The sequence below is a fragment of the Panthera tigris genome, chromosome D4, assembly GCF_018350195.1.
Source record: "Panthera tigris isolate Pti1 chromosome D4, P.tigris_Pti1_mat1.1, whole genome shotgun sequence".
NCBI classification, from domain to species: Eukaryota; Metazoa; Chordata; class Mammalia; order Carnivora; family Felidae; genus Panthera; species Panthera tigris.
The window spans coordinates 50,469,494-50,495,351 of record NC_056672.1 but is presented as its reverse complement, the minus strand read 5'-3'; the positions used below and the strand labels follow the sequence as shown (position 1 = coordinate 50,495,351).

Sequence of the window (25,858 nt, the reverse complement as noted above, 5' to 3'; positions counted from 1 at the left end):
CTATGTGCCCTGCCCTGTACTACAATCCAGGGATACTGAGATCAGAAGCACACAGGTCTGCCTTTCAGGCACCTATGGGCTGGTGAGCAAAAGCAACAGGTCAAGAAGTATTTTCAACACTGGAGTTTTCTATACATAACGCAAGCTGTCAGAGGAGGACAACATTAACTGTCTAGGAAATGACAGGGGAAGCTTCACAAAGGAAATGGCTCCAGAGAGAGATCTTTAAAGAACAAGCTGGTATTTGCAAAGAGGGCCATGTTGAGAAGGATAGTCCCTCTGAGGTATGTTTGATATTTCTGGAACATGCAATGGCCAGGAGAAGAAAGGAAGCAAAGAAGGCTGAAGCCAACTTGTAAGAGACATATGACACACAAGTGCTTCCCAAACTTTATTGTATGCTCCAATAATCTAGGGAACTTGTTAAAATGCAGGTTTCTAGTTTAATAGGTATGAAGTGCAGCCTCTAAGATTCTACATTTCTAACAAGCTGTCATGTGAGGTAAATGCTGCTGGTGGGAGAATCGTCCTTGGAGTCGTAAGCCTGAATGTCATGCTTTGGATCTTGAACCTTTTCTTGCAGACAACAGAGAGCCATCTTGTGGCTTCTCTAGATGAAACTGACTAGAATTCAAAAGAGCTACAAGCAGGCATGAGACTATTCCTGCAGGCCAGGACAGAAATGCCTAATCTGAAGACACTCAAGAGAAAAAGAAGAGGATGAGTTTAGTAACCTTGGAAAGCTAAAATGAACATGCATTGCTACTCAGTGTAGGTTCAGAAAAAGGAAACAGACAGAAGATGATGACTCAGCTACACCTTTTTTTCAAAGTTATAGGATATTATTTGAGGTAACACTGCCTTAGCATTTGGGATGTCCTACCATGATTAATTGTAGCACCCTTTTAAACACCAGATATGACTTTAAATGAGGAGTTAAGTTTAAAATGTATTTTGTGGATTCAGCCACGTTATTGTAAGATCACTCCTGATATATGTCCAGTCTTCCCAGGTAGAGTGTAAATACCCCCTGGGACAGGCACTGGCTTCTTTGTGCCCCCCCCCCAACCCCAGCACAGAACATGTGCCTGGTAAATGAAGCTTCCGTTTGACTGTGTTCTATTGATATGCAGACATCCCATTCCTGATCAAACACTTTACTTTACAAATATGAAAACATGGGAAAATTCCAAAGCACTGGTCCCCAAAGAGTTTCCTCATTTATTTTCCCTCATCTCTCTTTTAAAACCTGAAATAATAAGAGATTTCAGTGCCAATACTGAAACTAAGAGCTCATTCATTTCTCAAGTTCTGGAATAACATCCTGAGGTAGAGATCCCAGTGGGCCTTCCTAATAACTGATTAGAGTTCTTTTCTCTACCTCCTACTGATTATTACTTGTTTTGATATCACAGATCGTTCGGCACATTGGCTTAGCACCTGCACTAATTGTTTTCTTCTGTTAGACTCTGATTTTCAATGTGTTAAAATGTTAAGCCAGTGGTTCTCAGCCCTGGCTACACATTAGAATCACCTGGGATCTTTTCTAAATGTCCAGGCTCCACCCACAGGGATTATAATTTAACTGGACTGATGTGGACTCCAAGCACTGGTAAGAGCTGAAAGCTTCCCGGGTGGTTCTAATGTACAGCCAAGGCTGAGAGCTACTGACTTAAGCAAACCTAAATGGGGACTTTGTTCCCATAATTCAGGATCCAAACCTGCCTCCCCAAACCATAGTCCATCCAAGAAAAAAATAAATGAAACTTTTGGTAACATTCACCTAAGTCTATCTAAAACAACTCACCTATCAGAAACACCAATAAGAATGTGGAAGGAGTTCAAACAAGGTAGTATGAAGTCAATACAGAGAGGTGCTAAAAGAGAGCCTACACTTGATGGCCAAAAACAATACAAAACAAAAAAGGACTGTATTATTCCACTGGTTACATAACAGTGCAGAAGTTATTGTCTGCATCTCAGTTTTCTCATCTATTAGTGTACATATATCTTCCTCATGAAGTTGTTAAATAGATTTAGTGAAAGCCCTATATTCATATGCTTACAAAAGAGTTTGCTCATGGTTCAACTCCCTTTGAGATTTTTAAAATTTTTTTAAGTTTATTTATTTTGAGAGAGAGAGAGAGACAGAGAGGGAGGGGCAGAGAAAGGAGAGAGAGAGAGAATCCAAGCAGGCTCCACACTGTCAGCGCAGAGCAGGACACAGGGCTCGAACTCACCAACCGCGAGACCATGACCTGACCAGAAATCAAGAGTCAGACGCTCAACCAACTGAGCCACCCAGGTGCCTCTCAATTCCCTTTGAGATTTTTACATCACTCTGAGTGATGCTGTTTTTCTTTTTTGCCACATTCTTAGCATTTGAAAGATTAGTTTAACCAGTTACTCTAAAATATTTGCAACTTTATTTTTCTAATGAGTACTCAGCAAACGTGTAGCATGATATGAATGATGGCATTATTCTGTACCTTTGTGGGTATCTTTATCTCATGTATATATTTTAAATAGTTTTTTGGAGTGTGTGTGTGTGTGTGTGTGTGTGTGTGTGTTTGCAGCGTGTCTACATCAATGAGGAATTGCTAACCAACAAAAGAATATCCAACACATCTAACATTAGTGCCCACTTTTATGGGCCACTAATCACCAAGAGTCATTGTGCAGGCTGATCATTTGGCAAAGTGGCCTGATTACTCAGCTTTGTCCCTGAGGCAGCCAGCACCTTGCTTGAGACCCACCTGACACAGTTAGCCAGCACTCAAGTGCCTGAGCCAAGAGGCTGATCTTACAGGGCAGCTGGGTAGGGACAGCCCAATGTCCAAAGGTAATGGTCAGGTCTAGTTCTCAAGAGGCCCAGGAGGGTTCTAATTAGGTGAGGGAATACAATAATTCCTCACCACCAACAACAATAACCAAGTTGTGAAATAACGTGCCTTTGTGTTTTTCTATAAAATCATTAATCCCATTCTTTGAAAATTCTTTTCAGTTCCATCCTCTTACAAACATAGGAGGTGGGTGTGATTTTGGTAGCCACAAGCTCAGATCTGCAAATACAGAACTTTTTATTTATAACTAAAATAATTTCTTTTTTAAAAAATGTTTATTATTTTTGAGAGAGAGACAGACAGACAGACAGACAGACATAACGTGAGTGGGGGAGGGGCAAGAAAGGGAGTACACAGAACTCAAAATGGGCTCCGAGTTCTGAGCTGTCAGCATGGAGCCCTATGCGGGGCTCAAGCTCATAAACTGTAAGATCATGAACTGAGCTGAAGTCAGATGCTTAACCAACTGAGCCACCCAGGCGCCCCTTTATAACTGAAATAATTTCTATTATAAGCCCTTCATGTTTCCTGATAAATTGAATCTGGTCACTTCTAAGTAAATTCAACAACTTCAATAATTTCTTGGTATTTCATTATAATACTCAAGGGGCACCTGGGTGGCTCACTCAGTTAAGCGTTTGACTCTTGATTTCAGCTCGGGTCATGATCTTATGGTTCTTGAGATGGAGCCCCCCAGAGGGTTCTGCACTGACAGTGAGGAGCCTGCTTGGGATTCTCCCTCTCCCTCTCTCACTCTCCCTCCTTCCCTCTCTCCTCCTCCCCTGCTTGCAAGCACATGCTCTCCCCCTCTCTCTCTCAAAATACATAAACATTTAAAAAATAATAATGAGCAAATTATGGATTTGTCTCTTCTCTCAACAGTTGATTCTAACTCAAGTGTTTACATAGTAACGTAGTATCTATAAGAAAGCATCTCTGTGGATGTTCAGAGTTGACATCCACTGATATATACAATCATAAATATCTGGTCCTTAGTGCTGTCACCCTCCAAAATGTGATTCTACTCATCTGGTCTCAGACTGAATAATCCAAGCTGCCGCTTACAGTTACCTCCCTTGTTATGAGCTTGAGAACCCTTTGGGTATTTAGATTTCTCTCTTGCTAAGACATGTATCCTTGCTTGGGACATAAGAAAGGTTCAGTTGCTCCCTCACATCTCCCCTGGGACAATGGTACAGTTAGGATCGTCATCAAGCCTTCCCATGCTGAGCTGCATGATAATCTTTGTAATATCTCTTCCTTCCAGCCATCCAGATGGGAAAAAGAAGACTTATCCTATTTGATACGGTAAGTCATGCTGTAGTAATAAATTACACCCAAAAGATCAACAAAATTTCATTCCTAACTCATATAAAATCCATCAAAAGTCCAGAATACTCTTCATGACATCTGTCTTTCACGTGATGGCTCAGGGTTCCAGATTATCACTAAAAAAAGCAGGCTGGAAAGTCCTGCACCAGCAATTAGGTGCTTCAATGATAAAATGATCTATATCACTTCCATTAACAATTTGTTGGCCAAAGCAAGTCACAGGGTCATGCTTATCTTCAAGGGACAGAGATAGTACAATGCTCCATACGCCCAAAGAAGAGCAGGGCACAATACCGGTGAACTATAGCAATGTCTTCTACAGCACTTGTTCCCTCTATCCTAACACTTATCTGGGGGCCTTATAGGATCCTAGTCTATTATTTGATTCATTACTCGGGACTTGACCCAAAATAGAGACTTAGTTCTAAAACCAGTGTCTATCTCTCTTTATTATATTTTAACTTTCTTCCCTCTCTCCAGTTGTAAGCATCTTTATCTAGTAAGGGAGGGGTTACAAAAAGGAGAGATCAAGGAAAAATATGGAAAGATGATCTAAGACTTTTAACTTTAAAAGTCAGGAATCTGACACCTGTTTCTCAGTCCTCTTGACAACCTCTGCTGTCCTATGGATTCCCTGACTGCACCCTCCAAGTGGGATGTCAGCCACACATCAGATGAAAGGGAGCAAAGTCATGGGATTAAAAGTCAGTAGAGGGGCGCCTGAGTGCCCCTGAGCCTGGGTGGCACAGTCAGTTAAATGTCCGACTTTGATCTTGGTTCAAGTCATGATTTCACAGTTAATGGGTTCCAGCCCCACTGGGCTCAGTGTGGAGCCTGCTTGGGATTCTGTCTCTCCCTCTCTCTGCTCCTTCCCCTCTTACTCTCTCTCTTTCTCTGTCTCTCTCTCTCTCTCCCTCAAAATAAATAAATAAACTTAAAAAAAAAGTCAGCATAGGTAGGTGAGTAGCAATTAATACTTCATATATTGCCTTCCCACCATCAACCATGTATTGCTTTCCCCTTTAGTAGACAACACGAGGGGGTCTATGGAGGCTGGACAGAGAAATCAAATAACCTTAACTTATCAATAAGTTAAGAGAACAGATCTGAAAAAATGTGTCCTTAAGTAGTATGATAATGTGTGAAGAGGTCAGAAGTTGCACAAGCATTTTGCTGGCACTTGGTTAAAACGAAAGGAAGGAAAATGGAAGTAAAAATACATTCAGTTTCAGACTAAGAAGCTCTGTACAGAACTTTTAAAAGTAATGCCTTCTGAATAGCTTAACACTTGTATGAGGCTCTGCCTCAGCAAATCACAATGCCATGGTCATTTCTCCTTAACCACTGAAGGTGACTCAAGAGATGGGTTACCCACCAAAGGAGACTTTTCTTGCTGAAGAATCTGTTCATTTAAATATATTTAATAACACTTTAGTCATCACTTCCCTAGTCCTCTCTTGATTATGAAACTTTTTTTTTCCTATCATGTTACTTTTCAGGATCAGAAGCTCTGAGACTACTGTTCTTTAAGCCAGGTTTAAAGTCAGATGGTTATGATATCTATTGTATCTATTTCCCATTGCTAGAAATAAAATGTCTAACAAACAACCACAAAACTTCAGAGCCACACCACAATAACTGTGTTCATAGTCTTGAGGGCCAGCTGGGTGTCCACTGGGTGGCTCTACTAATCTAGGCAGGAGTTGCGTATATATCTGGGGTCAGCTGGCCAGTGGCTGAAATGGACTGTCCTCAAATGGGAAGATGGAATGTCCCACTCTAGTCCACATGCCCCTTTCCTCTTCCTTGGAACAGCAGTCTAACATGGTATGTTCACAGGGCATTAACAAAGGCACAAGAGTGAGAGAGCAAGCCAGTCCCAAACACAGTTTTGCTACCATCACATCTGCTGGTAACCCATGGGCCAAAGCAAGTCACAAGAATAAACCTGGAGTCAGGGCAAAGAATGGAGGCAAGGAGAGGTGAAGAATCCAAGCCATGCCGTGCTATTTACCACACCAAGGCTCTGTTCGCTGAGAATGCCTGGGCAGGGCTGAAGTCACTGACTGGCCTGGGCACTACCCAGGTGCAGACTGCAACTTAAAGTAGGGGCCAACTGCCGGGTACTCAGGCAGGGAGGCAGAGTAATGGAAATGGGGTATGAAACTGAGCAGAAATAGGAATTCAAAAACCTTCAGGTACAGAAATTAAAGGAAGAATTAAGAAGAACTGAGAATAGCCAGAGTATGTCATTCTTAGCTCTGCTTTATCTGTGTGCATAGTACCTTCTGTTTTACAGACTGCTGTGTAATTTTCAGGGTTTTAAAAGCTCATCCAATCATTCCAAGCAGCAGTCCCTGCACAGTGACAGGTGGGCATTGCTTCCCCATTTGAAATGGGAGCATATTAAGGATTGCAGAAGTACAGGGAGGTGCCCAAGGTAACAAACATTAGTAAGTGATCTGGCTGAAACGCAAACCCAAGCCTGGTTCTCTTTTTCCACTCTACATTGAAAACTTTTGAAAAATAAGGTTTGAAACAGTAACATTTAAAACACCTTCCTTATAAATCTCTAGCATAAAGGCCAAAGTGCCAAGTGTCATCCAACTTAGAAAAGGATACACAAATTGGTGGTTGCTATGGAGTCACTTCAGCACATCCTTGCTTGTGAAGTTGGGGTTGACACTGAAGGCTATTAAAAGTTAAAGGGAATCATGAGCCAAAGCTTACATATTTCCTAAGTAATGACAAAACATAACATGATTCATAGGAAACTGGGAAAAAATGACTGAAAATGCTATTAGAGAAGGTCGGGGGCAGGGATTTAGTGGGGGAACCAGAATCAATCAGCAGGTAGAGCCTTTAATGGGAAAAGATCGCTTTGAAAAATGAGGTAGAATCAAAGGTATAAATCATGAATATGGAATCAAATAACGCTTGTTACCAAGGAGAAAAACCAAATGACCAAATGTAGGTAGGTGACCTAAAAGATTAAAACTAGCCCAAAATGTAGATTATTACCAATCACAGAGAAGATGAGTCAGTCTAAAGTTTGCAGGAAAATCTAAAGCCATGGATAATTTTTCCTCAGAAATTGAAAATATGTATTCTTGAAAGAATTCTTTACTGTCTCTAGATGTAGCCCATATGACAAATTTGTTGGAAAATAAACAGGAAGACTTGCAGCTGTCCCACCCTTAATATCAGAGTTCTGTTTTTCTTTAAAATGACTTGAAAACTTGGGGAAAAGAAATTGGGGTTGACCTTACTCCTGCTACCTGTTACCTGACAGGGGCTTGACTTCTCAGAAACTATGAGGTGGGGGGTAGGGGGTTGGTTAGGTGGAATATGGGATGTGCTTCAAAAGTGGTATAAGAAGAAAACAAGTCCCAGTTAATTGGAAAGCCCATAGAATACAAGAGTACTAAAGAAGGTGGAGAGGAAATGCCATACTGTGAAACTAAGCCTCACCTCTACTGTGAAACTAAGCCTCTCAGAAATCCTGAATCAGGGACACAGCAAGGCTGTTAGTGGTTGAGAGCAACAGCTTATCTAAACATCAATATTCTCACTCCGGAGAAACAACGTCAAGAGATAAATATATACAGAGAGACACAGGCTTTGAAATCCATTTTCATAGCTGTTACCCTCTCCTGGGCCAGCCTTCATTACCAGCAATGACTTAGATAATGATCAAGAAAGAATGCTCATCAGATTATTTAAGGACATAGCAAGTATGTTAACAGAGGTACAATAATGGAGAGAAATGACCTTGAAACAGACAGAACTACCAAGATGAAATTCTGCAGGGATAAGTGTTCTACCGTGCTAAAGGTAAATCCGGGAAACCAGGTACACTAGCTGAGGGAAGATATTTAAGAACGGTATACAGGAAAACAAACTTGGTGTTAAAATGGCTACAAGCTCAAGGTCAGTCTGCCTTTAATGCAGAGATTTAAGAACCTCTTTGGAGACAAGGACTCCTTTGAGAGCATGATAAAAATTAGTATCATCTTCACCTTAGACACAAGTATATTCTACACTTAGAAAGTTCACAGAGGGCATATGGGGCATTGGTGTATAGCTGATGGTTTAGAACATGGGACTTGCTCTAAACAAGTCAGTCCAGGGTCCAGTCATGTCTCCACACTCACTTTCTTATTATGCCTTCCAAAAAATAACATAACCCTCTCTCCACTCTGAGTTTCCTCATCTGTAAAAGGAACAGAATAACAGTGGTACCCTGCCCTCCTCTCCCCTGCAGTGTTATTGTAAGAGATTCCTAAAATAAAGCACAAAGTGCTTTTGGATTTTTTGTTATATATTTTTATTATATTTTAAATACACTAATATACTTTGTTATATGCATATTTTATTATACGTATTATATTACTAAAGTCATTTGCTACCTTATACAACTTATAGGTAACTTTTAAGTTTAGTAAACAGGGCAGAAGAGAGGATTATCCTCCTGGGGCTGCTTGCTATTTGAAATAATTACTAGAACCTTGAGTTCTGATCTGGGCGTATCAGTTTAAGAGGCACAACTGAAACACAAGCAAGGAAGGCCAGGAAGGATGGTGAGGGAGTGTACAATCTCGACATAAGAAGACACATGGAAGAACTAAGGATATTCAGTCTAGAGAACATAAGATTTAACCAAATTAAAATACTTAAAAGGTTGTATTGTGGTGAAAGAAAGGGAATTGTTCTAAATAACTCCAAGGGTCAAAATTTGGGCCACTGGAGAAGGAAATTTCAGTTGCATATAAAGAATATCTTAGCAATTACAAACTGGTATTTCTTTATCACTGAAGGGTCAACATATTCATTTATTTAGTAAACATTTATTGAGCACCTACTGTATGCCAGAGACCATGATGGCACCAGGAACTCAAAGATAAGTAAAATACAGACCTAGTTCCTTTAAAAGGCTCCCAGTTTGTTAAGAGAAACAGATAACAGATATTTTCAACATAAACAGAGACAACTGTATTACCTATAGATCAAGGCATGGCACCCACCTAGTCTAAGGGAAATGACATTAGAGATGAGACATAATGGATGAAGAAGAACCGGCTGGGTGGCCAGGCATGCCACACAAAGTACACAGGCAAAGAGGTGAGAAACAGCACAGTGTATCCAAGGAGTGCTGGGCAAGAAGGACAAGACAAAGAGGAGAGGGAGAGAAGAACTTAGATACAATCGTACCGATGGAGCCATTAAAGGATTTTAAACAGGGAAGTGACCTGGTCAAATCTGTGCTTTAGATGTGGACATATAATTAGTAAAATGTTTGAGGTGAGAGCTAGTACAGATTCCAGTATTTATCCTGTATCTCCCTGTATCTTGTCCTGTATCTCAATCCTCATTGATTGAGTAGGCAAAGAGCTTCATGATAGTTCAACATTTTTTCAATGGGTTATTTCGTCTTATATAAAATGAGAATGTTTCAAATAGGATATTTGTTTTGGGTGCTGGAGCAAGACAGCAAACCTAAAAACCAACTAAGAGACTGTGGTAATAATCCAAGAGATACAAGGGCCTTCATCAAGTATTCAAAGGTGTGGAGGGACTGAGAAATAGAAGTGATCCCCTCATGGGCATTTCCAAAGCTTGAACTCTCTGCAGTTTGGTCTTCAAACAATCACAGAATTCTATGGTCGTAAAGGACATTGAAACCATCTTACCCAGCTTTTCTACTGGAGAAACTAAACCCGAGGAAGATAAAATGTTTTTTTCACTTCTCTGTATAATTAGTTGATGAAAGAGTTAAGAACAGGACACAAAACCCTGAAAAGCTCCATCTTTCAACCCTGATCTAGTAAGCGACCTTTTATTCTACCATGTCACTCAAATTTTCACTAAATCTGCTTTGTAGCAAATATGATTTCTTAATTAGGACTACAAAAATAGAGTTCCAAAACACAAGCTGTTTGTCAAAAGGAAAATAGTTTAGAATTTAGATGTTTCCATGGATCACAGATATGTTGTAGAACAAGAAGGGTCTTCTATTTAAATTTACCTTCAGGGTGACAGAAAGAGCTCAGGCTGATTCAAAATTGAACTCTATACTTGCCAAGAGAATGACATTGAGAGGGATACCTGGGCAGCTCAGTTGGTTAAACAACCAACTCTTGATCTTAGCTCAGGTCTTGATCTTGGGGTTGTGAGTTCAAGCCCCATGATGGGCTCCACACTGGGGGTGGAGCCTACTTAAAAAAAAAAAAAAGAGACAATGACATTGAGAAAGTCATTTAACCTCTGAAGCTCAGTTTTCTTATCTCTACAATGAAGAGAGAATTCTGATCTTACAGAGTTTTCCTTATATAAAGTGCCTCTACAGTGCTTGGAGTTCAACAAATGTTAAGTGGCTTCTTTCTCTTTCTGTTACCTTTCTTGTCCCCTTCCTCAGCAAGAACTGTAAGAAAAAGTTACCCCTCCCCCATCTTCTCCAGCCTGGTACTTTGGTAGAAAGTACAATAAAGTGGTTAGAATTTGGCCGCTGGTGTCAGACTGACCAAGTGATAACTCATGGCCCTTTGTGAACCTGGACACACTCTTTAATCTAAGACTATTTATAAATCTGTGATAATGTGAAGATACTATTTCTACCTCATAGGGTTGCTACCAGGATTAAATAAGCTAAATACAAGGTGTTGAGAGCAGTGCCTGACATATGGTAAACAATGCAGCCATTGCTATGATGGTGTGAATTTTACTTGCAGAAAATCAGGTTACACTGCAATTTCCTTGATCTCCTTATTGTCATTGTTAACAATCTTCTTTTTCTTGCACACTTCATCTTTTCAAGAAAATAGTTGCATGCATTTCTCTTCAGACATGGAAGAAACTGAAAGGCTTCCTCTCAAAAGTAATTAAGGTAAATGTGATCAATGGATCCAACTGACTGCCAGAAATGGAGTAGTGGAACCGAATATCATCAATTCAAGGTATTGGACACCCACACATTGATCTGTGACCTGCTTTTGATTATAGGTCAGTAGCTCCCCATCCCTCATTCTATAGATCAGAGGGATGTTGAAGTACTTTCTATGGACTGAGTGGTTTGATATGTCCTGTGAAGACAGTCAGGTGAGGATTAGAATTGGCCTTTTGTACCATCCTTGATGACAAGCACAGTATACGCATTAAAAATTTCCACTGAACGAATCAATCAGTAAAACTCCCTTTGTTAAGTGCCTTGGCACTACAGGATTAACTCTAGGGGCTATAGCTCACATGCATTTGAGAACACAGGACTAAAGTGTATGGCAGGGGCACCTGGGTGGCTCAGTTGGTTAAGTGTCCGACTCTTGGTTTCGGCTCAGGTCATGATCTCATGGTTTGTGGGATTAAGCTCCACATCAGGCTCCATGCTGAGAGTGAAGTACCCACCTGGTATTCTGTCTTTCCCTCTCCCTCTGCCCCTCCCCTGCTCATGCTCACTCTCTCTCTCAAACTAAATAAATACACTAAAAATAATAATAATATAGTGGATGGCAAACATAGTAAATAAGAGATTGGGCTCCAGGGTGGGAATATTTGACTACTGGTTCCATCAGCACTTTAAGCCTGTGCCTTAAGCCTGTCACTTAACTTCTCAAAATCTCAACTTCCTCATCCACAAAGTGAGGAAAAAATAGATGAACCTAACTAATAAGGTTCTCGCGAGATTAAGTGAGATAATGCTTGTAAAGAGTTTAGCACCAACTAGTGTTCAATAAATATAGTGATGATGATGATTACCATTTCAAGTAAGAATTACTAAATGCTATACAATATTATACTGTTTAAAACACACAGAGAAGAATTCACAAAAGGGGAGATCAATGTGGCACTAGGTTGAGTATGCATCTTAACCACAGGATGGATGTTTCTTAGAGAAGATAGGTTCTGAGTCCAACCTTAGAGAAAGGATAGGTCTAGATCTGCAAAAGTCACGTTCCATGGGCAAAGAAGAGCCAGGAGGATATGATCCCTGAATATTCAGAAGACACAGGAGTGAGTAAAACACAGAATTTTGAGTATGTGCTCCATGGGGAAGAAAAGGGGACATTTCAAAGTCTAGTGTGGAAATGGTGGACAATTTCAGAAAAACAAGCTACCTGGTGAGAAAAACCACTGGAGCAAAAGCCATGGTGTGGTAGGTGAGCACGGGCTTTAGCACAGACAGACCCAGGTATGAAGCCCTCAGACAAATTATCTAACATTTCCAAGAGTCACTAGTCTCATCTTTGCTATGGGGATACTTTCACCTACCTTGCAGAATTTCGAGGAAGATTAAATGAGATACTGAAGTTAAAACAGTCATTTAAGTGTCTGACTCAATGTCAGCTTGTGTGAGCATCTAGCAATATTCTAAGATAAGCAAACACTAAAGGAGTTACACAAATTCACCTGGACAAATACTTAACCTTAGGTGAATTAGAAAAAGTTTATCTTCATTCAGGGTCCGAACTCTCATCACTGATTTCTGTTGGAATTTAAGTACTATAATAATTGCCAGGTATTATCATTATCATGGATTAGATAAAGCTATCATTATCTCAGTTAATCCTCACACAATCCAGGAGACAAAAATCATTTTTATTTGTCCCATTTTACAGATTAAAAAAGAAAACAAAAAAACAGTTTAGAGAGATTAGTCACTTGTCCAAGCTCACAATCAATGACAGAACCAGGATTGAACCAGGGCAGTCTTGCCCCAAAGATTGTGAGCTTCTGATTGTGGCAGTTGACAGACTGCAGCAGACCCATCTGAGACCCTCGGACATGTTCCTCCTGAGCCAGACCTGCTATGACAGCATGGGCCTCACTAGCTGCATTCAAGAAAGAAAAATAGTTCTGCAGGGAAAAGTGAGCATAGTTAGGTATGTGGCTGGACAGAGAAGAGGCTCCTTCTCTGTAATTTAATTCTCATTTTAATGCATAGCAAACAAATCTTTCCATCTTCGTGCACTCCAAATCTGGCCTCTGCTACAGGGAGAAGTGCCTGTTGGAGCCACTGTCCTAAAATGGCAGACACTGAATGCCTTCAAAACACGGAATCCTTAAGAAATAGGTTCAGTTGTGCCAAGTGACATTAATTGCATAGCCCAGCACTATCAATTGGAGTCTTGTCTGTAAAAAGAAAAGCTTGCCCCCACAGGCACTACTTAGAAACTATTTGCTCCTTTGCTGAGCCAAAATAACTGAAAATCAAATTCGAGAAAGTTCCAGAAAATCTGAAGAGGATTCAGTGAAGAGTGGAAAAAAAGATTAAAATATTAAACTACTGGTTCTCAATTCTGTTTTCTTCGCAATTGTCTCCATACATTCTCCTCAGGTCTCCCATAACTAATCTAACTTTCTTACCTCTAATCTCCCAAAGCAAGGGGTGGTAGAAGGAAAGAAGGAGAAAGAGATATAAGCAGGAGACAAGGGAGAGAAGGAGTGTCTTGGAAGGGAAAAGGGGAAGAAGGAGAATCATGGAAGTACTACACATTTCAGATCTTAGGTCAAAACCAGGGGTAGCTAAGATAACCAAGAAAGAGAGCATAAAATATATAAAGTTCCCGGGATTCCAGCAGAGGAGCATCCTTGTGTATTACAAAGCCAAGAGAATAATCAGGTTTCAAGTAGGCTAGAAACAAAGAAGCCAAAGAAATGTGGAGATGAAATCATCCATGCTGTTAATAGCTAACCACTCACCAAGAGACCTTGCCAGACCTCCCCAAGCCCACAGGGCATCTGGGCCTCAGGGCTCCCAGCAGTGTTTGCAATGGTGTCCTGTAAGGGGAAGGCAGACCTGGCATCTGATCACAGTGAAGGGTGTATTTATTTAGATGTTGGCCTCAGTATCTTTGGAACAGAGACTATACTCTATTCACATATGCAGACAGTTGGTATCTAATAAGGGTTTGCTGGAAAGTAGGGAAGAAAAGGAGGAGGAGGGGAAGGAAGAAAGAATGAAACACAGAGACTTTCAGGAAACAGCTCCTCCTTATCTCAATCAGCATGAGTCAGATAGTAATTTGGGTCTCATACCAGCCATCTCATCCTTCAAATCTAGTGTCTACTTGCCCTGACAGGAAAGAGAAAAAAAGCAAAGTGATTCATTATCGTATCTTTTCACTAGAAAGTCTGAAAATTAACAGCAGCCAAAATTGCAAATAACTGAAACTCAAAGGCAGATATTATGAACTTAATAAACCATTGTCTCTAAAATAATTGTTCTGAATGAGCTTTTAAAAAATTGTATCCCTTTTACATCTCCATCTGTCTCATGCTAAAACACCCTCAACTTTTAGCATATTGCCTTTGAAAGCTTAACTAAAGATTCAGATGGATAACTAAAAAGCAAAAAGTGCAATAGTAACAATACCTTACATTCTAGCTATCAGTCTTCCTTCACCTTCAATCATCACAACGAGGCTCTGAGGTTGGTGGAACAAGGAGTATTGTCTCTAGCCATAGATGTGGAAACAGACGGGAAAATCACAGCACACAGTAGACTGAGCAAGATGAAAACCCAGGACTCTTGAGTCTGAGCTTAGCTCTCATCCTGAAGCCAGGCTTACAGTAGGGATGTTCTAGGATGTTTTCTGGGTGTGTATGTTGAGGCAGAGAGGGGAGCAAAACATTGCCCAACTTCTTACCTATTAGACATGCTCTTACCTATACTAATGTCTTCACTGTATGAGATAGACTTTTACTGTTCTCATGCAGCTGTAGTTTTCAAATTTCTTCTACCAGAAGGACCTTTTTATCAAAATTTCATGCTGAAGCCCTGTAATACCAAACAGATAAAAGTGAAGATAAAAGGCACTGGTTGGAACAGCTGGGAGACTTGCAGGAGGTTTGGTGACAGGGGCCATTGGCCTGTTTCAACACCAAACACATGAAAAACATCAGGATACTACCAAACAAAGACTGAAGACGATGTCACAGAGTATGGAGAGGACAGCAAGGACTTCACAGTCCAACTGATTCCAATTACAAGTCCACCACATGCTCCCTGCATGCACTGAGGAGGTAATCAACCTTCCTGAGCCTCTGTTGCTTCATCTCTAGAAGAGTCCTTGTAATACCTGCCAGGTGAGTCTTTTGAGGATTAACTCAGGTACCCAAAGTGACTCACAGATCGCAGTGCCCAGCACACAGTAGGTACTCAGGCAGTGTCCTTCTAGAAGTACCTTGCCAAATCTCCACATTTTTCTGATAAAATAGATGCGTTCTGGTTCCCTTAGAGGGTATAAATTCCATTTGTTCTCTTAAATCCAGCTCGTGCCTTTAACACTCGAGGGCTTGTACTACTCCCGCAAACATTTAGCATTTTCTATTCAGTTAGCACAGCACTGAGACTTTAAAAGCAGCTTGAAAACAAACTTGATTCCAAATATGATTTATAATGTCCCAAGCAACAGCTCATTTACCCAAGAAAGCTCCATCAATTATTGACAGATGTACCCTCGGAGGAGAAGTAGCATTAAGACAAGGAGACACAGGGAAAAGCGTGCTTCAACCCCTTAAGCCAATTATCCAAGGTGATTCTGAGCATTAAATCCTTAGATATGCTTAATTTACTGTCCTTGCCTGTAAGCACAGAAAGAAGTGTGAGAAGGGGAAAAAAAATGCTATGCAATTTAGAACTGCTTTTAAAAACAAAGAAAAAGAATAGCATAGAGAGGAAAAATATATAGGAAGCACTATGTGGGTGTTGAATGCATGTGGGCTTACAGATTGAACATCCCCAGCCCTCGCACACCTTGCCCTCTCATTGCAGAACCAGTTACTCCCCACCTGCCTTTGTTCAGTAAAGAAATAATTGCACTTACCTGCCTCTGACCTAATAATTACAGCAGGGCCTGATTTTATTCTCAGCATGTTTATTGTGGTCGAATTTCCATGGTGTTCAGTGCAAAGGCCTTACTAAGGATGCTAGCATTATTTGCTTTAACATCAAGCTAGCGACAAGGCTATGTAAGGTTCTGTAAAAAGCCAAGAGGCCAGTGTGAACCCAGCCTGTGGAGGCTTGTAATCTGCATTTGACATGCCAATATTAGAAAACCTTGGCAAGACCATGAGGTTCACATGCAAGGGAAGAAAGGGAGTGCATGAGGCCAAGAAATGTAAGGATGCTAATACATTTCTCCATAGTTTGCTCAAAAGGAGAAAAACAGGAGAGAGGTGGTTTTTTTTTTTCTGAAATCTAAATTATAAGGCAAGAGGTGGCCAATTATGTCCACTTAGCTTTAATTTGCCTGTATTGAGGAGTGTGTGTGTGTGTGTGTGTGTGTAAGTGAACATGCACACATAAGTACAGTGTATATATGCTGTGGACAAGCATGGGTAGATGGAAGTAAAGAAATTTGAGGGCATGGAGAAGAGGTCTAACCTATATAAAAAGTCTTGCATGGGGGCGCCTGGGTGGCTCAGTCGGTTAAGCGTCCGACATCTGCTCAGGTCATGATCTCAGGTCTGTGAGTTCGAGCCCCGCGTTGGGCTCTGTGCTGACAGCTCGGAGCCTGGAGCCTGCTTCGGATTCTGTGTCTCCCTCTCTCTGACCCTCCCCCATTCATGCTCTGTCTCTCTCTGTCTCAAAAATAAATAAACATTAAAAAAATTTAAAAAAAAAAGTCTTGCATGATGAATTGAACATTTCTATATTAAGAAAATAAATCCTGCCGTAGGAGACCTGAAAAATTACTACCCTGACTTTTAATGCAATCTGTGGTTTAAAGTACAGTTATAGAACATTCTAAAATTACCTGCTTACACCTCATGACTTGGCAGAATGATTACAGGCTACATTATTTCATCTTTTTATTCTTTTTTATTAAGAATTAAGAGATCCACTATATTGGGTTATTAAAAGCCTGACCTCTTTTAGCATATTTTTTATCCCATTATTAAATAGTTCATATAAAATATAGTAAGCCTTGACTTTTGAAGCTTTAGCTTCTCAATTTCAGATTCACAATCAACCTGTGGGTGCTTGATATCATTCAAATGATTTCAAAGCTACTGCCTCATCTGATCGACACCTGGATTCCTAACCATGTCTTCTGATTCCAGTCTAGTATGCATCCCACCGAATCACAACCTCCTATCATTGCCTTGTCATCAAGTCTTTGAGGGATTGTGGACCAGGGATGGAAGGAGCAAAGGAGTGACAGACTCGTTGGTAATACAGAATGGTATGTCACTGGCTTGCTGTTAGAGGTATATGCTTTTATTCTTTTGGGACTCCCATTTCTCTAAACGTGAAACTGAAACAAGAGTATGGGATCTTTATTATTATTATTATTTTAGAGAGAGTGGGGGTGGGGGTAGAATCTTGAGCAGATTCCTTGCTCAGTGAGGAGCCTGATACAGGGCTCGATCCCATGACCCTGGGATCATGACCTGGGCTGCAATCAAGAGTCGGATGTTCAACCAACTGAGCCACCCAGGTGTCCCAAGAGTACAGGATTTTTAATCAACTCACAAAAATGTTATCAAGGATATTAAGTATTCTGCACATTTTTGAGATGACTGGTTATTTTAACAATGCTACAATTGCTTCACATCTTGTGTTAGAGGAGAGAAGCAGTCTAGGCTGGGGGGAGTCCTCTTTGGGGTTACTATCATCCTTGGGACACATTCTTAACATCCTCAAAATTTCATTCTTTAAGGGCTGAACATTTTTTACCCTTAAGAAGCATATTTGAAATAGCCAAAAGTTATTCAGAGCCAAGAGTGATAAATAAAAAGATCAAACTGGATAATATCAATAGTATCATCATATAAGATGTGACTATAAGGTAAAGTAACTTATTATCTTGAGTAACATGTAAGCTGTTTTTGAACACAACTGCAAAAGAGAATTCCAAAGGGTTAAAATAGAAAGCAAATATCAAGAACATATTTCTTCCATTCACTAGATGAGAAAACTGATTTGGAAAATGAGCCTTCAGCCTGGACTATATGTGTACCCACATATACGTGTACATGCACCTGTGTGTGCCTGTACATACATGTGCATGCATTCATACATGCACATGCCACAAATGGGGATTGCCTTCATTCACATATCATTCTGTAAGAACTGTTACTTACTTAGTCTGTTCATGTGAGCACCTGAATCTCAAGTACAGCTGTCATGACCCCAGAGCAGACTTGTATCTTCATATTCCGGGAACAATATTACTGTTCCTGACTTAAAAAAAAAAAAAAGGAAATTATGTGTCATCTCTTACTTTTTAATTAGAACTATATACTTATCCAAACAGTGAAACATGAAAATATAAATAAACTATGCATTAAATGCAAGGTTTTGGATCTTAACTTGCAAACAATACCTACTAGATACAAATAATATTTTTTGAAGTTTTTAGGAAATGGAATGAAGTAGGTTAAGCACCTTCTAGTTTGTGTATGAGAGTACTTCTTGCAAAGGTTTTCTTCTCTTGGAAACAACAGAAGCCAAAAATCATAATGATCACCATGCACATAGGGAGTATGATTTAACACAGAATTATATTATGAATTTTAAAAAATTGTGTGAACTATGAGTTCACAGCAAATTTGTTTCTCTGGAGACTGGGACAGCAATTCTGTAACCACTTTCTCTTTTACTAGGGGTTAAATAAAGTAAGTAAATATATTGTAGATAACAAGGACCAAGTTTCTCATGCTCAGGAAAGAAGTCACAAATAAGGAAAGAAGGAAGAACAATGACACCCTAGCAGCAATGAACACACCTACTGCTCAGATCTTAGTTTCTAAAAGCCATTCTCCAAAAAAAAAAAAAAAAAAAAAGGACCAAAGGGTTTCTTGGAAGAAGTGGTTAATTCCAAGCCTGAGGCTAGGAAAATACAAGATGAGTCTGGAGCATCTTAAAATTCTAAAAAGTAAAGAAATGCTCAAAAAAAGGATGGGAGAGAAGCACCTAGCTGGCTCAGTCAGTAGAGCATGCAATTCTTGATCTCAGGGTCATGAGTTCAAGCCCCACACTGGGTGTAGAGATCACATACATACATACATACATACATACATAAACTTAAAAAAAAATAAGGATGGGAGGATGTGGAAAGGCCACAGGAGCCAACCTGAAAGAGCTTACGATGACCAAAAGTAGAACAACGTGAGCAACAAAAACAAAAAAAAATGATAGCATCGTATTATATCCCATAGAATAAAGCAAGTTAATATACATGCATCTATACTGATATAACTAATTGAATAAATAAGTAAATGGAAAAAAGATAGCTCTCTCTTCAAATGAATTCTAATTAATAAATGTGAGGGCGTGGGAAATGAGGGAATAGAAAATCACTCTTAAAACACTACAACTTGTTGCAGGCAAGATCCACAGATGAATGCTAAAATGGTGGATGAAAGTTGGAGAAGAAACAAGTCATTTTCATAGTATAAAGTATCTCTGCCCAAGATATCTATTGATTACAAAGGGGAAAATAACAGTTGAGACACCTGGCAACTGCCACCTGAACCAAGTAACCAAAGTTCACACCACCAGTGATAAGACATCTGGCTCTGAGAAGGGCTCATCACTGTGTTATTCTTCTCGGTAATGCATACCCTCAATCTAGTCAAGGGAAAAACACCAGATAAAACCAAATTGAGGGTTAAGTCTTCACAATAACAGCTGACCAGAACTTTTCAGAAGTATCAAGTTCATGAAAGACAGGGAAAGAGAAAAACAGTTGTAGAGTGGAGGAAACTAAGCAGACATGACAACCAAATGCAGTGAGACCTGAGACAGAATCCTAGAACAGAAAAAGGACATTAGTGGAGAAACTGTTAATATCAAAATAAAATTTGTACTTGGGTTAATATTATTGTGCGAAGGTTACATTCTCCATTTTGACCACCGTACTGTGATAATAAGACTAACTGTAGAGGAAGCTGGGTGAAAAGTACATAAGAAATATCAGTACTATTTTTACAACTTTTCTGAAGTGTAAAATTAAAAATTAAAAATAACTTTAAATTGATAAAATAATCTAATCAGAAGAATATTATGATTTATTAAACTATACTTCTATGTCCTATGAAATAGTGAGTTCATTATCATTAGAGCTCTCTGAGCCTTAGGGAAAATAATCCAAAAATGCATCATCTTCCTGCTTCTGATACAACAGCCATGAGGGAGAAAGACCAGAGAAAGATGGTTTTGACCTGATAAATAGGAGCACCCTTTTTTAGGGTCCCTGGTCCCTGGTCATATTCTGGGGCTAATGTGTTTGTCAGTTAGGTGACATCTGAGAACCTACCGTGTTATTCCTACTCTCCATGGTGGGAAAAATTGAGTGCTGATTCATGTTTATAAGAAATGATGGGCTGTTGACAATAAAAATAGCACTTTTTAAGAGCTTACTACATGCTAGAACATTCCAAACTCTTTACATATCTGATTCATCTCTCACAATAGCCCTATCAAGTAAATATTATTATCCCCTTTCTACAGATAGGCAATGGGTATAGAGAGGGGAAATCAGATAAAGAAAAGGTATGTTTCTGGGAAAACCATGGAGAAAACCATGGCCCATCTCTTCTTTTCTGGTCATCTATTTACCAATCCTGCACTGGCTGGTGTTTTACCTGCTTAATTGAGATATACCCTATTTTAACTAATTGCCCAGACTGAAGTCTTTTCACACTAAAAACAGATCAAGTAGATCTATATGAAAGAGCCATACATGGGGAGACATTTCCTCTGGCTGGACCCTGAGTCCCAGAGCCCACACCACCTTCCTCCTTCACCAAAAGTATGAGCATACTTTCTCTAGCCCCAGGACTCTAGTCAGCTTATGGCAGAAAACATGTTAAGAAATAATACCTCCTCTAGGCATGAAAAAGTCCTCTCTCTCTTGCTGGACTGGTCACTCAGACTGAGATTTCACCCTTGGAAATGAGTAATTACTTGTTGTCCAGCTGTATATTCATTTCCTGAGAAAATGGAAGTTGGCACATATTTTCCCTGTTTCTCTGTGCTTGTTCTGGTTATGATAGTTACTATGCTTCACATTATTTGTATACTGCTCTTGGTTTATAAACTTCACTCACCAACTGTACCTGGTCTTCAAAATCAACCTTAGAGATTAGTTCATATATCATCAACAAATATTTATTAAGTGCTTGCTATGTGTCAGGCCCTAGGAATGAAACAGTCACCAGGAACAATGTCATCTTTGCCCACTCTCCTGGAGTTGACATTACAGTGAGGAATTCAAGCAAAAAAAACCAAAACAAACAAAAAAAACCCTAAACATATACTTAAAAGAAGTATAAACTATGGAGTTATTTAAAAAAAAAAAAAAGAATACTATAAAAAAATACCCAGGCATAACATGGATAGACCTACGTCAGAGAGATTAGTCAAGGCATCTCTGAGAACATGATGTTTGATGAGAAGCAGGCAGCCCTGCAAAGTTTGGTGGGGGAGGGGGGTGCCTCCCATTCAGAGGAATCAGCATGTGCAAGGGAGGGCTGGGAAGGGTGAGAAAACAGTTTGGCACATTCTGTAAACTATCAGAAGGTAAATTCCTCTGGAAAACTGGGAACAAGAGGGATAGAGGCCTGAAATGAAGTCCCAGAGGAAAGCAAAGAGTAGGTGGCATCTAGGGCTGGTGCTTAGAGGCTTTTTCTAATGGTTTTCTTCCAAACACAATGGAAAGAGCTGGCAATACTACGGTTATTTTACAGGTGAGTAAAACTAAGCTCAGAGAAATTACGTGTCTTGTCTGAATTCTTAGCATGCATATGGCTCTATCCCAGGTCTTTCCATTCCTTTCTTCTCTCCAGATGGGTGTCCACGCATGCTACATGCACATTACTACTGGCTAGATAAGGTATAGTTTTAATCTCATTTAGATTAAGTCTGGAAGTGGGAAATGGCCTTGTGAACAAATGCAATAAAATATTACAGTCTCTATGTCCAGAAGTCTCCACAAAATATAGAGGAGACTTGAAGAGGGAAGAAATCAGTTCTATGTGGGCTAGGCAGAGAGAAACAGAGAGTTGGCATTGAGCTCAGCCTAGAAGATGAATATTTATAAGGAAAATGGGGGGTGGGGGATCATCAAAGCAGGTTGAACAAAGATACAGAGAATTAAACAGCCTGGTAGATGCTGGAAATAGCAAGCTACTTCTGGCATGGAGTGAGGGGGGGGGGGTGGCACTCAATAGTAGGGCTGAAAAAATAGAAATGGCCAAAGACCAGATCCCTGGCGTGGCAAAGAAAGAAGTCCTAACTTCATTCTCTAAGCAATGGAAGCCAGTGCATTTTCAAGTAAGGGAGCAACCTGATGGAATTTGTTTCAGATAGATCATATCAACAGAACTGTAGAGATGAATGGGGGGGTGGAGGCAACAATGGAAAAAGGGATTTTAGAATGCTTGCAAGGTCTAGGGCAAGAGGAAATGGAGGTAAGACCACAAGTGTGGGCAGAAGAGAAGATCAAACAGAAAGGAAAGAGGAGGAAGGTGCAAAACTTAGACATGAGTGTTTGGAGTGAGGGGACTTAGGGTGAACTCTGGGTTTTTATGACTTTTGAGTCTAAATTCAGTACTTTTGAGATGGTGAGCTTCCATTCCTTCTATTTAAAAAAAAAAGTATTTTATTTGTTGCAAACAGTTTAACATGTCTTCTCTGCCAGCTAAGACAAACTCACCTAAGATTATTCGTATTTTAAGTTATTTTTAAAAGAAAATATGCTTTTTTTTCCTGGCAAACTATTGTTTAGAAGACAATGAAACTTTTTACCTAAAGTGATCAGCATAATGTCCTCTACTGAGATAAAGAACGCGTTTCCAAATTGCCTCTGGCAGGACAGATATCTATCTAAGCAGAAAATGAAGGTAGGTTGTAACAGAGTGTTTTTCTGCAGTTTAAGTTTCTAGCAAAGGAAAAATATTAGTACTCTATTTAAGAAGATAGCTCTCTCTCTGAGATCCTCAGATTCTCCTTATGTTCAGACCTGTCTTGACATGCCCTGCTACCATCAGAAACACAGCATATGGAAGTTCAATTTCTATTCTCAGATGCTCAAGAAATAACTTCAGATTCAAGTCTGAGATTTGACTTGAAAGACAGGATATTAGCACATCATTGATAGTGCCTGAAAACCAAAACATTTTAAAATTATATTTAAAGACTTCTCAAAATGATTTGGCTCTAGGGGACAACTGTCAGTGACATTTCTACATTACTTGTTCCAAGAGCCTATATAGGATAGCTTCCATATACATCTAGCCCTCATCTCATTTTCCTTCCCTATGCTCCCTCTCTCTTGCCCATTTCATTATTCTGATTGTTTTAGAGACATACAGAAAACCTTTAACCATACTTGGGGGAGAAGTGATCTGAGATTCTAATTCACTTAATGTTTTACATAGAATGTGCTATGTGTGGAGAACTATCAAAGAAAAGGTGTTGACCATGGACTGTCTTGGTAAAATCACCACCATTAATGGTATTTGGTAGAACTGTGCCACGTACTTTACAGATTAAAGAGATAAGTCACTATTGCCATGGCAAAGAGCCTAAAGAGGCTAGGTAACTCAATAAATATCACACACCAGTAAGTGATGGAATTGGGATTCACACACAGCTCTGTGACTCCAAAGCTGAGGAAATGGGTAGCCATTTCTAATTCTAGTGAACCTCCCAACACTCCCAACATTCCCAACACAATTTGGGGGGAAATTTTACAAATGCCATTTAAGTCTTTTTTTTTTTCACAAGCACAAATGTGGAAAAATAATTTTGATTTATATGCATGTATCCTTAATTGGCTGTCTTGCTTATTTATTTCAGGATGCAAAGGCACATTCACTCATTAAACCTCCAGGTGTTTCCACAAATTGGCAAAGGAAATAGAAATAATGGACATCACATGCTTCTTGCAATAGCCAGCAATTAATGGAAAGGGCTCTCACAGCCATAGTTAACTCAGCGATAAACTCATATCCTTCCCATCTAACTCCAGGAGCAAATTTCTGAGTAAACAAATGAGTTAATTTGCTCTCTGAGCTAATGTGGACCAAGGAGAGGCAATTCTCTATTGAGCAAGTAGTGCTGGAGTTTGTTAATGACAACCTTAAAGTAGCCTAACATTACAGTCTCATTCGATAAATCTCAGTCTACTAAATCTAAATTTCAGACTACTAAAAATCAATTGCTTGGAGGGAAGAGACTGTCAGCAGAAAGTATGAAGGTGGGAAGGAGATAGTGTATTTTTAAAACATATTGATATAATTCAGTCATCTTCCAGAGAAATAGGTTACTTGGATCAGATGAGTAACTTCCCCAGCCATGTTCCCTACCTTTGTAGACTCATTTTGTGTATATCATAGAAGGTATAGGTTATTACAGGATGTTATAGGGATCTTATATTTATTATCAAAGTTACAGGATGCTAAAAGATGTCATAATATGTTATAGGATGCTATAGGAGTCATCGGATGGGCCAGGAGTTAGGAGAATTTAATTTAAATGGTGAGGAATAGAAGCCCAGGGAAGTAGACAGAATCTGACCAGTGGAAATACCTGAACTACATCTTAGGATATCTCAAGAATGAACATTATGTGTTTCCTGTTGAGGCTCTAACAAATCATCACAAACTTAGTGGCTTAAAACAATACTACTGTATTATCTCACAGTCTCTAAAGGTCAAAAGTCTATTTGGGTTGGGCTGGGTCCTCTCCTTAGGGTCTCACAATACCAAAATCAAAGTTTTGATAGGGCTGCATTCCTTGCTCAAGGTGCTGGGGAAGAATCTGCTCCCAAGCTCATTTAGATTGTTGACCAAATTCAGTTCCTTGCAGTGGTAGGACTGAGGCTCCCACTTTGCTGGATAAGTCTGGGACATGTGGGGAGATGGTTATTGCTCCTAACAGCTGCCCATACTCTTTCTCATGCTCTGTTTGGTACCTCTAGATTGGATAACCTCCCTGTGTTAGTAATTTTTTTTTGTTTTTTAAAATGTTTATTTATTTTTGAGAGAGAGAATGGGGGAGGGGCAAAGAGAGAGGGAGATGCAGAATCCGAAGCAGGCTCCAGGCTCTGAGCTGTTGGCACAGAGCCCGACATGGGGCTCAAACTCAGGAACCATGAGATCATGACCTGAGCCGAATTTGGACACCCAACCGACAGAGCCACCCAGGCACCCCTAACCTCCCTATGTCAAAGTCTTTACTGTAATTATATCTCCAAAGTCCCTTTTGCCATGTAACATAACCACAGCATGCCATCAGGAGGCAAAGTTCATGGGAATCAAAATTCTGCCTACCATCAGCATGATTTTTTCCTAGGAGACCTGGCTCACAAATACTCTATAACAGAATGGGGGATGGGCTAAATGGCGATGAGTATTTAGGAGGGCACTTGTTGTGAAGAGCACTGGGTATTGTATGTAAGTGATGAATCACAAAATTCTACACCTGAAACCAGTATTACACTATATATTAATTAACTAGAATTTAAATAAAATTTTGAGGGAAAAAAAAAAGAATGTGGATGCCAAAACCACCAGGCTGTCTTTGAAATTTTATGAGTGTGAGGAGAACCCTATGCAGAAGTGCCTCTTTCTTCAGAAAGCAACCAAATCCACTTGGTTCACACCAAACTGTTTTGAGCTATGAAAGACAGAGCACTTAAAAGCAGCGTACAAGTTAGCAGAAAACACATCGGTCT

General features: G+C 39.8%; 1 long non-coding RNA gene across 2 annotated transcripts; it reads left to right on the top strand.

The window, feature by feature from the left end:
• The first annotated feature begins 14,975 nt into the window (after positions 1–14,975).
• Positions 14,976–24,053, top strand: LOC122232969. Of its 2 annotated transcripts, none has more exons than XR_006210345.1 (4): positions 14,976–15,254; positions 17,235–17,356; positions 22,907–23,021; positions 23,980–24,053. It is a non-coding gene; the product is annotated as an uncharacterized LOC122232969 (long non-coding RNA). The 2 variants fall into 2 exon arrangements; XR_006210346.1 differs by having other exon boundaries at positions 17,235–17,381.
• The last annotated feature ends 1,805 nt before the right edge of the window (positions 24,054–25,858 follow it).